General features: G+C 47.5%; 1 long non-coding RNA gene across 5 annotated transcripts in view; it reads left to right on the top strand.

Moving 5' to 3' along the window:
* LOC119148711 overlaps nucleotides 1-12,474 on the top strand; it is an 87,728-nt gene that overhangs the window by 3,019 nt on the left and 72,235 nt on the right. For all 5 annotated transcript variants that reach the window (XR_005104467.1, XR_005104468.1, XR_005104466.1 and 2 more), the window contains exon 2: nucleotides 2,660-2,773. This is a non-coding gene — a long non-coding RNA (uncharacterized LOC119148711). The remainder of the gene's footprint in view (nucleotides 1-2,659; nucleotides 2,774-12,474) is intronic.

Below are 12,474 nucleotides of genomic sequence, written 5' to 3'. Positions count from 1 at the left end.
TCCTTCCTCCCACTTCCTCTGTAACATGTTTGAATGAGAAAGTGGATTGGCAGGAAAGTTAATCTATCCATGTAAAAAAAAAATAAAAAAATCAACAAACAATACCACCCCCCAAAACAAATAGCAGCAAAGAGAGGAGATTAAGACGCACGGCTGGCTGGCAAGTGATTCTTTAGCACTGGATGTAGTCTGGGTCAGCTCCTGGATTTGGACTTATTAAATCATACTTGGGGGAGGGATGATGACTTGCTTCCAGCTGATACGCTTTAATGGGAAAACCGACGTGGTGCATGCGCACAGAGAAGCGTTGGCTGAGGGACCTGATGGAGTAAAGCCCAGAGGCTCTGCAGTTCAGCTTCTTGCATTGAAACCCACTGTGTTTGGGGGCTGAGCCCCACAGCCTGCCTGCCAGCTTCCTGGGTACTATTAATAAGAGCAGAATTTCTCAGGTAGTTGGTTGTGGGTTTTTTTTTTTGGGGGGGTGGGGGTGTTGGTTTTGTTTTTTTTAAGGATCTCAGGACACTTTGGCAAGCTATGTATGGCAATCACCAGGTCATTGTCCATGTGGGTATTTGAGATGGGGAGGGGCGTGATGTAGGTTACACCAGCAGTACTTTTAAGCTGTGGAGTTTCTAAGGTTGCACAGTAGCCTAGAGACTTTTTTTAATGCTCTACATCACTGTACAGCATTTCCACTCGTGATCCTCTTCTGTCTTCTCGAGCTGAGGCTTGTGGTGAAGGCACACGTGTGCCCCTGTGTCCCACATGAAGGACCAAGGGCAGCAGAGGCTAAAATTAGAAAAAGTAGAAAAGCCAGTGTGGCTTTAAACTCTTAAAAGTTAAGATGTACCATGAGGGATAGAAACTATCGCAGAAATGTGCCATGAACACCCATTAGTGCTTCTTCCTTTCGGCTGTGGTTTGGTGCTGGCACAAATACACGTAAAACCAAGGACCACCTTTTCGTGACGCAAACCACAGAAATGGGTGAAAAGGGTGAGCAAGCACGTGGACCTCCCACCAGCTCTTCCCTGGTTTGCTCCATGGCTGCAGAAGGCAGCCTGTTCCTGCTGTCTGTGAACACAGTCTCCACAGTCACACTTTTCCTTGCCCATCTGGTGGGTGGGCGCATCCTCCACTCACCCATCCATGCTCAGGGCCACCAAAAGAGGTTGAACGCGGGCACGTAAGGTGTGCGGACACCCAGTGCCTTCACTCCCCCAGCCACCCAGAGCACTCATCGCAGTTGTTTTCCAGGCTAACCTGTTGCACATCTCTCAGATCACGGTGGGTTTTGCTGCGTCTGTCCTTCCACAAGTTGCACGCTGGTCTAGGGAAAGTTGGTTACTTCTGGGGGGGTGGTGGTGGTGGCGGTGTGTGTAAACAGGGGGGTCGGGGGCTCCTGCCCTCAGAGCAGCTGAGCACTGGGCATACTCGCTCGCTCCGCATTTGGGTCACCAAGCTCGGCTCTGTTTGGTGGCTCTACGGTGACATCCTCCGGAGGGATGAAGAACCACAGCAGCTGGCCAGCTCGCCTGCACCAGGCTGCACCTCCGGAGTAGCTCCTAGGTTGGTTTTCCTTCTGGTCCTGCAAAGAATTCAGTGCTCTGCGCCCTGGCTATCAACACCTCTTCCTTTTTTTCCATCCCCAAGATTGTTACTTAGGGTCTGCCCTCACAACTGTGGTGTGTGCTGTGCTGTGGTGGGAAGGCTTGAGTGCTTTGTGTGAGTCCCACAAGCAAATGGTTTTCACCTGCCTTCCCATTCCTCCTCATGTTATGATGGTCTGGGATTCAAAAACACGGGGAATGGGCTGGTACATGTGCCATGCTAGGGAAGAGATGGGACAGAAACAGTGTAAGGAGCTGCTGCTTCCTTATTTAACTCTATCCACCGGAGCAACTGACTCCTGATGGGCTCACAGCTGACTTAAATTTGTCCTGCCTTGCTGTTGAGGTTGGGAGGAGCTGCCTGGTTGAGTTTGCTTCTCCTTGCTGAGGCAATGCTTCAGAGCTTGGGGGAGCCCCCAGGGTGAGAGCCGCTGCAAATGAGATCTTACGTGCCTGCCAAGCAGCTCTGGGGTTTAAGGCTCCTTGTGAAACCAGTGCCCATGTCCACGCTCAGTAATGGGCCCAGTTAGTTGCAACATCAAGGACATCCAGAGTTTGCATTCAGATATGAAAGAACTTGCTCAGGCACGTTTGGTGGGGCTCTGGTTCAAAGGGCAAGCTGATTTTTTTTTATTCATTGTATGCAAACCTCCCAAGTTTGATTTTCTTTTCAGCTACATGTGGGTGGGAAATAGGAAACATGACCTTAAGAGATTTTAGATGTCACCAGACTCCAAAGCTTTTCGTTTTGCAGAGAACCCTCTCCAGCCCCAGGCAGTGGGCTCCTGAGATATTCGAAATCAGAGCTTGGTTCCATATCTGTGTTTACCAAAAGCTGGTCTGTGAAATGTCCAAACCAACTGTGGTGTTAAGCCCAGCTATTCGACAAATAATGTTTGCCTTTGGAATACAGCTTATACTAGGGATTTCTGTGTCGTGCCCTCATTTCTATTTTTGTCGGTCAAGTCAAGAGCTTACAGCCCACGGGGCTTTTCTGGTAGCCTTTCAGCTGGGCTTCCATATAAACATTGTGCCCCATCTCTCCCCAGCACACACCACACAGTACATCGAACCTTTCATTCAACTGAAGTTCCTTGTCTGCTGCCTGCGAGGGAGCTGCGGTGCCTGATGGCCGTGTCCTATTTCTAGGCATGGAGTCCAAGGTCTGTATTACAATTGATCAAATCAGTTTCTGAAAGTTTAAAATATTTTTTTATTATTATTATTTTTGGCCACAAAGGATTCTTGGGCTGTAGATTTTTGTTTTGCTTTCTTTTACAAAGATTTTGGGAAGTTATTGGTGACTGTCTGTTTTGTAGATGGAATGGCCATGCATCTTTGCATTGTATTTCGGTTCTCGTAAGCGTAAGTCGCAGCATTAGACTTGTGTCACTCAGATCTGTTGCAAATCCGCTGCTTGTTAAAGAGAAACACAGAGGGAACAGCCCTCAGAAGTGCAACAGCTACACAGGGTAGGAGTGGGAGAGAACAGATACTAGGTGCAAGGCTGTTTAGAGCATGGTCACTATGATTCTTCCCAATGTATTAATTTATTTTAGGTCCTTTTTGCTGCTCATTTAAAGCTTCTGGTGATGTTTCTGCTGCAAAGCTATACTTCACAAACAGGAAGAGTATCCTGTTTCATACCAACAGGTTACCTTTAACACTTGCTACTATCAATGCTATTGAAGTCACTGGGAATGGCTCCACTCCTGCATTTCCTCCCCAGTCTTTATCAGAAATAGGATCGGGGACAAAATGAAATTGTGGTGTGACTTAGAGAAGAGAAACCTCTGTTCCCTTGTTCCAGCTGAGTGGCGTGCAATGAAATGAAGCTGTTAAACTGAAGGAGTTAACTTGGGGCAAAGGCTGATGTGTGCATGTGTGCATTGGGGGCTGAGAGCAGCGTAGTTCGTTAGTTCGTAGTTCGATTTAGGTGAAATGAATGCAGGCAGTGTTAAGTTAACTCGAGGCAAGGGTATTCACCCACAGGAGCACCCCAGTGTACTGAACACTGGTTTGCAGGCCAGCGAGTATTGAAGCCATAAAACATCTTCATATAGTGAAGCCAAGTTATATTCACCAGCCAGTCAAATCTCAGCCACCAGGGAGTTAAATTCAAACTCCTTTCTGAGCTTAAATATAAATGTTCTTTGAATAATTCTTTACTTTGTAGGTGTGTGATTTATATCCTGTAAGGGAAGGAAATTACTCAAGAGGCTAGAAAAAAAAAGCATGTTAAATGAAGACAAATACATGGGGCACTTGTGGTCCAGCAAACTGGCTGCTGAGGAACTAGTCAGATCTGCGTTTCACTCTCAGCTTGTCATTGACTTGCTGCATGACCTGAGGGATGTAGGAATTCAGACACCCATCCTGGGGGGCCACAGCTGGATATTAGAGTGCGTGTCGGTGGCAGACCCCTTGGTTAATCCGAACATCGGAGTCTGAGCCTGAAAATGTTAGCTTTAGTCTCTCTGAAACTTTTGTTCCCCACCTGGAAAACTGATATCATTGTAAAGAACAAGCTTGAGAATGCCTTCAAAAATATCATCTAATCTACACACACCTGCACGTGCACACATGCCCAAGCAACCCCATGGGGTCCAACCTAAGAGGTTGAACTATATTTAATTGCTTGCTGATAGATGGTTAACCTGCTTTTAAAGATCTCTGCTCAGAGAGTCCACAGTTTTACTAGGCACAGGGATAAAAGGGAATGCTTCCAATATTGGTTCTGACTGACCACCTTATAAAAGTTTTATTTTTTAAGGATAATCTACATATTTCTTCATATGTGCATTGCCAGCCCTGGGGATGCTGCAGAGGGGGTATGCTAGGAATACACAGATCTCTGTACTTATCATTCATTTACTTGCAACCAGAGACTAGGGTTTTCCTTAGTGCTAACCTGTCTTCAGGACTGCCTCGTTCCTTCGCTCTCCTCTGTCGGGGCTGCAGCTGCTCGAGGTAGATGACCAGCCACACTCAGAGTAGCTCTTCAGAAATGCAAGAAGGGATTTAATTCCATTCCAGTCACCTTTGGCAAGCCTGGTGGCTTCATCCTGTGGATGAGAAAGCCATGGGGGGCCGGTTTTAGCTAGCATCTAGCAAACTCAATGCTGGGAGTGTTCATTAAGCACAGGAGAGCCGGGTATGACCTCCACAGGCAGAGCTGCGGTCAGCGTACAGCTGGCTAGCAGTCCCATCCCCCAGCTATGGCTGGGAGCTGGGGGCACCCAGCTAACCCCCGAGCCCTCCACAGACCTGGATGGAAAGACAAATGTTTTGCTACTTGGAGAAAAAGAGGGAGCGATGGGTTTCATGTTTCTGGTGCTTCTTGTACGAAGTGGAGAGCTTTGCTGATCGTGTCACATGGCCTTGAAAGAGGGACCAGCTGCTGGGTTTGGGGAGCAGCGGGTGGTTTAGGACTTGCTGCACTGGCTGGAGGAACATTGCTGAGCTACGGAGTGGCACAAAAGCCAGTCTGCTCTGTGAACTGGTGTCAGGACTTGGCCACTGCTGCACTGTGTGGTGGTTCCTCTTGCTGTCCGGGTACCAGGTAGAAGCATCGGCTCTGTTGCCCTGGCTGCTCCCAACGGGATGGCTGCAGCATTAACAGCTTCCCAGCAGGTTGGTAACTTGTAGTCAGGGAGTGTGCTCAGAGGTGAGCTGGGGAAAACAGCCATTTGTTGAGAAGATGTTGAGAACCTTCACAGTCAATACAGTTCCTTTGCACGGTGACAGCCACCGCACAGACAGGGGCGGCTGCATCTTTCTCTGTGCTGTCCCTCCTCATCCACCTTATCCCCAAGGCAGCTGTTCTTCCAAGCCAGTGTCCTATTCCCTCAGCCTCCTGCTCTCAGACGTAGGCCCCTCTGGCTTTCTCCATCTTTCCTCTCTTCCATCCATATATCCTCTCCAGGCTATTCCCTCCCTTGGTGTTTGCCTCAGAGAGGACTTATCTCTTGTCACCCGCCTCTGCTTTGCCTCTCCTACTGCTGACAAGTCTGTTCCCTCTTTGTGGACTCTGCCATTCCTTCTCTTCCAGTCCCTCTCCCTGTCTTTTCCCTGTCCCCTACCCTCTTCAGTCCTGGCCCCCCAGTCCATGAGGCTGAAGCCTCTCCTCCAGTTCCCCTCACTCTCTGGCTTTCAGGTCTAAGGCCTTTCCCCCATCCTTCCTTCCTCTGCTCATCCATCTTCTGCCTCCTCCCAAATGCCTTCATCTCTCTCAATTTTCCCAGTTTTGTGGTGAGGGCCATTTAGCCCTAGTGTGGGTCTCTGAGGGAATTCAGGAGCCTGGCTATACAGTGAGGCCCATCATTCCACCAGTACCCAAAGACTTCGTTCTACCACCTCTTAAAAGAACAACTTAGTCCTGCCCACTCCTCCATAAATCCGTGGTGAGGCAGCACACCTCGCCATGAAAAGGGTGCCCGTGCGATGGGCAGCTGCCTATCTCGGTGTTTGCCCTGCCTCCGAGGCGCAGAGCTTCTGTGGGAATGCTGGTACCAACCCCTGGCGTCCCAAATGATGCGAGAATCTAGATCCACATTCCCCCACCCCTCCTCTAAGAGAGATGTAAATGGAGATATAAAGCAGCGTTCACGTCACCTGTCACTCATCAAGGATAGCAAATAAAATGTGTCATGAAAGCAGCCAGCCCTGTTCCTGAGCTCTCCTGCCAGCAAGGCTTAGCAAGGAGGCCAGGCAGGCCATGGAGATGAGTTGTGGCTGGGCAAAGTGTGGGCTGAGCGAGCAGGAGCCAATGCTTGGAAGAAGCTTGCCCCGATACGATGCGGGCAGATTATCCTGTGTGGATATCTTGTGGACTTTGGTCTGGGGGGATGCCAAGGTAGCAGCCCCAGCTATCAACGTGTACCCTTACTGCAAGGTGTCAGAACCAGAGCTGGATGTTCAGTTGCCAGGTGGAGCCTGTAGTTTGGAGAAAAAAGGAAAAAAAGAAAAGAACAAAAGAAAAAAAAAAAAAGAAAAGAAAAAGAAGGGAGGGAAAGGAGAAAACAAAAGGAAAAAGAGAGAAAAAGGGGGGGGAAAGGAAAAAAGAAAGAAAAAAAAGGAAAAAAGAAAAAAGGAAAAAAGAAAAAGAAAAAAAGGAAAAAGAAAGAGAAAAGAAAAAAAGAAAAAAGAAAAAAGAAAAAGAAAGAAAAAAGGAAGGGAAAAAAGTAAAATAGAAAAAAAGTAACACAGAGGAAAAAGGAAAAAAGGAAAAAAAGAGACTTTGGACAGCAAATAAATCTCAGTGACAGGGAATAAAATAGAGAGCACCGAGTTGTCATTTTTAATAGACTTTTTTCCTCTAGACCATGACTGCACTTAAACCCTTCGAAAACGACGCTTTCTTTCAGGGTCACCTCTGCAGGCCCGCCCTGCCCTGGCCCGGCTGCTGTCACCCCCGGCCCCCGGCGCTGGGCTGAGCCCCCCCGCGCCGCGCCCAGCCGCGCCGAGCCGAGCCGAGCCGAGCCGGGGCCGCCGGCGGCTGGCGGGGAGGGACCGTCGGGGGGCAGCAGCATCCAGCGCTTCGGATCCTGCGCTCCAGGATCCCTCCCGGCTCGCTCCCGACCGCCGGGGCTTTGCGCCGCAGCTTCAGGACCCGGCTCCTTTCCAAACCCCGGGCTTCCAATTTCTCCCCTTCTAGCCCAATAGCTTTGTAATCAATCTGCTGCGTGGGGAAGGAGCTGGCACCCTTCATTCGTGTCACCTTGGGTGCAACCTTCATGTATGTCAGAAAGGAAAAATCCTCTGCGTTTCCTGGGAAGGGGCGAGGGAGACAGTGGCACTTCTAGCTGGGATCTGTCACCCTCCCGCTTTTGCAGGGGAAGGGTCTGCCTGGGTGAGGGGCTGTGCCGAGCTGCTCCGAGGCGGGGGTGGCAGCAGGCAACACACAGTGGGAAGCAGTCGGATTTTAAATGCACAATTTCTTGCAAATTAGTGAAAAATATCATGTGTTTTGTTTGCAGATTAGTTCGGTTTGGGGTTTTTTTTTGCAAGACTCACAGCTATGACACCCTACCACTCCCACCCCAAGGTGTCCCGCAAGTAAAAACCATGACATTTGATTAAATTTTACAGTTAGATAGGTAAATTATTTCACCTCCATAAATTCCTACCAAAGTGGTTTTAAGCAGCTACAGGCTTTTCCCTCTCATTCTTCCCTGCTGTGATGCAGCTTTGCTGTTCACTGTTTAACAGCTGCTGCTGCAAACCAGAAACAGGTTTCATCTCCGTCCTAGGTGAAATGCTGCTTATTTTTTTTTCTTTGTTGGTTCTTTGTTTGTTTGTTTGTTTATTTGTTATCATGATAAAAGTGGTAGGAGCTTTTAAAGATAGGAAAAGGCCATGGCAGTTGTTCCAAGGAGTTTAGAGTCTGCTCTCCTGAAGGATGCAAGAAGACTGACAGTAAGATGAATGAGCAGGCATGCTTCACGTGTGCCTTTGTAGTTTCCTACTCAGCAATGTCTGTGCGGTTGGAGGAGCAAAGGAACGCTGGATTTGCTCGCAGGTACTTGAAAGAAAACCTTGAAAATCCAAACCTCATGGAGGGAGAGGTGTGGAGAATGGCAAAAACAGCTTTGCAGAAGGGGTCGGGGGCGCATCTTTGGCCACAGGACCCTTTGGGAAGAGGTGAAAGGGCGACTGCTCAAGAGGCTTCAGCAGAGGTGCTGCTAGAAAGCTGATGGAAGAAACAGGTGGGTGGAGGATGAGTTGTCAAGATGAGGGCAAAACGCTTCAAATGGACTGCAAAGGGGAAAGAGAACTGGTCAAGAGAGGGCCTGGAGGTGTTTGAGCAAAAGGTGTTGGAGAGGGTAATGGCAGCAGTGTCTTGAATAGACTGAGGCTCAACAGGTTTTGTGGTCAAAGCTCAAGGTAATGCAGGTCTAGAGAAGGTTTTGTTATTTTGTATACATTCTGAAGGTTCTGTAATGGGGCTTTTCTTGTACAAAGAATACAAATATACCTTTCAAATGGCAGCTTGGAGACACGTAGAGCTGTTATTCAGCCTGTACTAGACCTCCTTCAAAACTCTCTGGCAAAAAAAAGGAAGACAGTAAAAAGTTCATATGAAATTTCCATGCAATATTTTCATAGTAAACATATGCTTTTCAAGGGAAGGAACAGAAATGTTTTTCATCATGAAATGGTGAGGTTTGGCAGTTGTTTACTGGGTTTGGGTATTTTTTCCTTTTTCCTCCCTCTACCCACCACCATCTTCTGTCTTTGAGTTTTTCAATATAAAATCAGCATTTTCTCCAGCTGGGGTCATTTACTATTCTCTCCTAGCTGCCAATGTGTTTATCTGAAATCCCAGCCGAGAAGGGCTTCGGATTTGCCTCTCTGTCATGAAATGGCTACACAGAGCAATGCAAACCTCAGAACTAAGAAAAGAAACCTTACAATTAAAAATGGTGCATCAGCCTGTGAAATCTCTTCCTAAGGGCACACCAGTGGTGCTGAGACACACACATAGTCCCTGTTGTTACCCTCCTGAGATGTTTTAGGGTGTTACTGCCCTGGCATGCTGCTGATGGAGAAGCAGGACCAGCAGTGTTCAGAGCCCCCGTGTGAGGAGCAGCTGGATTTGGCAGTGCTGGCAGCAGCACTCAGTAACACAGTGATCTGATGTGAAGAACATCTGCTGGAGACAGATAACTGGGTGAGAGAAGCCTGCAGACTTTTTGAATGGTAACTCAAACTTCAAACTAGTGTTTGCAACACAATGTTCTACTTCATCTACTTCCTTCTCTAGAGAGACGAAGGATGCTTACAAACACCCTGGAAACATGCTGAATGGATTAACCCACTGGAAAGCGGCTGGCAAGAGGGAGCTAGGTCTGGCTGTGACTCAAAATTCACCCATGTTTCTTCTTTATGAGAATATTAAGTAAGGAGAAAGCATCCATCTTTCTCGGGATAGAATATATATCCTTGTGCTACACAAGGCGATGCCGCACTGTAGATGCAGCCATCTTCCCAGTCATTTCTGGTGGTCAGCCTTCAGGGAAGAGTGAGGACACCAGCCCTGACACTTCATGGTATTCCCATCCCACCTTGATACAGAACAACTTCAACTGGACGTCGCTCTGTTCCTTTTCCAGCCTGTTGTGCTGAGGGGGACAGCTTAACCCACCCGGTTAGATTGAATAGGTTGATTCCTACCAGGCTGAGTGACCAGAGGGGGAAATTCACTGTGAATATTGGTTCATATTTGAAAGTGAATTTTCATTCAGAACAGAGACACATCCACATGACTGCAGCAGCTAAACCAACCAAGCATTGAATTGAGGCTATTCATAACAAACTGTCCATGAATGGCCTGCAGGGCAAAAACTATCTGCAGGAGAAATTCATGGGCAATTCTGACTAATGAATGAATTTGGGAATTTGGCTTTCAGTTTGCAGACAGTTCCCAAAGAGGGAAAAAAAACCCCACCACCATATGAAACTTATTGAATAAATGATTTACAGTGAAATATTTGTTCAGCTCTAATCTCTGTAACGTGTATACTTTATGGTGTTAGAAAGCACTTCAGGATTAGCTGTGGGAGCTATATGTCAATGAATAGTCTGTGAAAAAAACATTCCTTTCTGAACAACGGTATGGAGAAGGGTTATTGTCACCTGCTGCAGAGGGAGCCTGGGAAAGGGCTTGTGCTTGGGAAAGGGCTGCTGGATTCCAGCAGTGCTCCTGGGCTCTGCAAAGCAGAAGTAAAGGCTTGAAATCCACCATCCTCAAGGACTGCAGCAGCCGAGGGCAAGAGGGGTGACACTAGGGCGTGTGCATGGGAAGGTTTGGCAGCCGTTGGAGAGAGTCATTGCACTTCTGCAATGATATCCACGGAGAGGCTGAGCTGTGATCGATTTTCACCAAGACTGTAAGAAACATAACTCAAACCTTGTTATATAACAAGGGTATTTATATATTCGAGGTGCTAAATGTTCATCTGCCTGGAAGCGCCTCGCAGCTAGGCACAGCATGCCTTTATGCCTTTACTCCATAGCGTTTTACACGGTGCTACTACTAACAAGTCCTCCTGGGAAAACAGTAACTACACCTTGAGTGAATATGCTTTCAGGTTCACGTGGAGATGTTGCTAACTATCCCCTATTTGGTGCTCATCTAGATGCTGTTCTGCACTGCATTGCCCCATTTTAAGACCAGCTTGCCCCTTCTGTGCATACCTTGTCCTGCTGCAGGGACCTTCTGGCTGGCTCCTACCCATCTATCCAAATGCTGTGAGCAGCCCTGTGTGCCTGTTTCCCCTGGTGAGCAGTATGCAGAGAGCAGCTCCGTGCTTCTACTTGGCACAGGCAACAGAAACTGCTCCCTACCACTTCTTTGCAGCAGCAGGAACTGGCTTTGCTTTGGCAAAGCTGGAAGTGGAACTGACTTCCGAAGCTCGTCTGACACCGAATCCAAGGAAAGGAGCCAACGCTGAATCCAAGGTAATTAAAAAAAAAAAAAAAAAGAAACTGAAATTGTTCCTGTTCTGCGCTGGAAGCCCTGGACAGCACTTCTGCAAGAACCTTGAAGTGGGGCAATGAAGGGCTTTTTGCAAAGCCCACCCTGCTCTTGCTCTTTTCCCCCAAATGCATTGAAAGCTTCTAAGCTGAGCCCAGCTGGGAGGAGACGTGCTGCATGTGGTCCTTGTGTGAAGGAAAGCTCTACAGGAGCAGCTTCTGGGAGTGCATGAAGGAAAGCTGTATAGGAGCAGCTTGCCTGGGAGTGCCGTGGAGATTAATAACAAATATGATGTGGCATCTCATTACAAGTGTCTACAGGGAGCAAAAGGCGTTGGCTACTGGTTTGTGCTGCTCCTCTCTTTCTCACAATGTTGTTAAAATTGGAGCTCAGCCTTCCTTCCCTTACACTCATTGGCCACGGTTGTCTCCATGTCCCAGTTCTGTGACTGCTCCCTGTTCACTCTTCCACCCCTTCATCTACCCCCTATGGGTATCACCTGTTGGTAATGAAATAATAATAATATATTACCCCCTTGGCTCACTTGCCATATTTCCTCCCTGGCCAGCTCCAGATGCCAGCTTCATGTGGGGGTTAACGAATCCAGTGTGTTCCACACCAGGCCGGTTTATAATAGCAGCAGAAATAAAAACAGAGACAGCAAGAGCAAAGGTGCATTGGCTCATACTCTTGGTCATGTTTGCTTTTAGTAACGTTGACGTTTCAGGAAATAACGGCCCAGATTGGATGATGAAGACATTTCCAAACACATAAAGGTTTTAGAGCATTACAAAGCATTAGACTTTATAACAATTACTGGTGAATTGTATTAATTTTGTGGCATGTTTCAGATGTTAAAAAAAGAGAACTTGGAGCAATGATAGTACTCTATTTTGGTACAAACAATGGAGGCAAAGCAACTTTCCTGGAAGTGCCTGTCTTGCAAACCTTTTGCTTCCAATTCTGATTCATCTGGAGGGATAGGGACTGGAGAAAACAATCCTGAAATCACAACGTAGAATTCTTAAGTTAAATGTGATCGTAATACCATTGTTCTATCTTTTTACTACTCACTTTCATTATTGCAAATCCTTGTATGTAAGTGAGCATATTCTTTTATCCTTAAATCTCACCTGGTGACAAAGCAAATTTCTGAATAATGGGACCCAAATGTAGACACTGCAATCTTTTAGGGCTGCTTTGCCATTATTTGAGCTTGGGCTGACAAACCTTTGTTTCATCTACTGCCCAGTGTGCGGCACTGCAACGTCATGGGGAAGTCCACTTTTGTGCTACAAGCCGCCAGGCCTAGGCAGGCAGTGCGGGCTGTTGTGTTGGGAAGAGCCAGGAACTATCATGAATGTCTTTGGGAAGCAACAAAAGAAT

This window comes from Falco rusticolus, chromosome 5, assembly GCF_015220075.1.
Source record: "Falco rusticolus isolate bFalRus1 chromosome 5, bFalRus1.pri, whole genome shotgun sequence".
Taxonomy (NCBI): Eukaryota; Metazoa; Chordata; class Aves; order Falconiformes; family Falconidae; genus Falco; species Falco rusticolus.
Note: the sequence above shows the minus strand (reverse complement) of the source record. Positions and strands in the feature narration are given on the sequence as shown.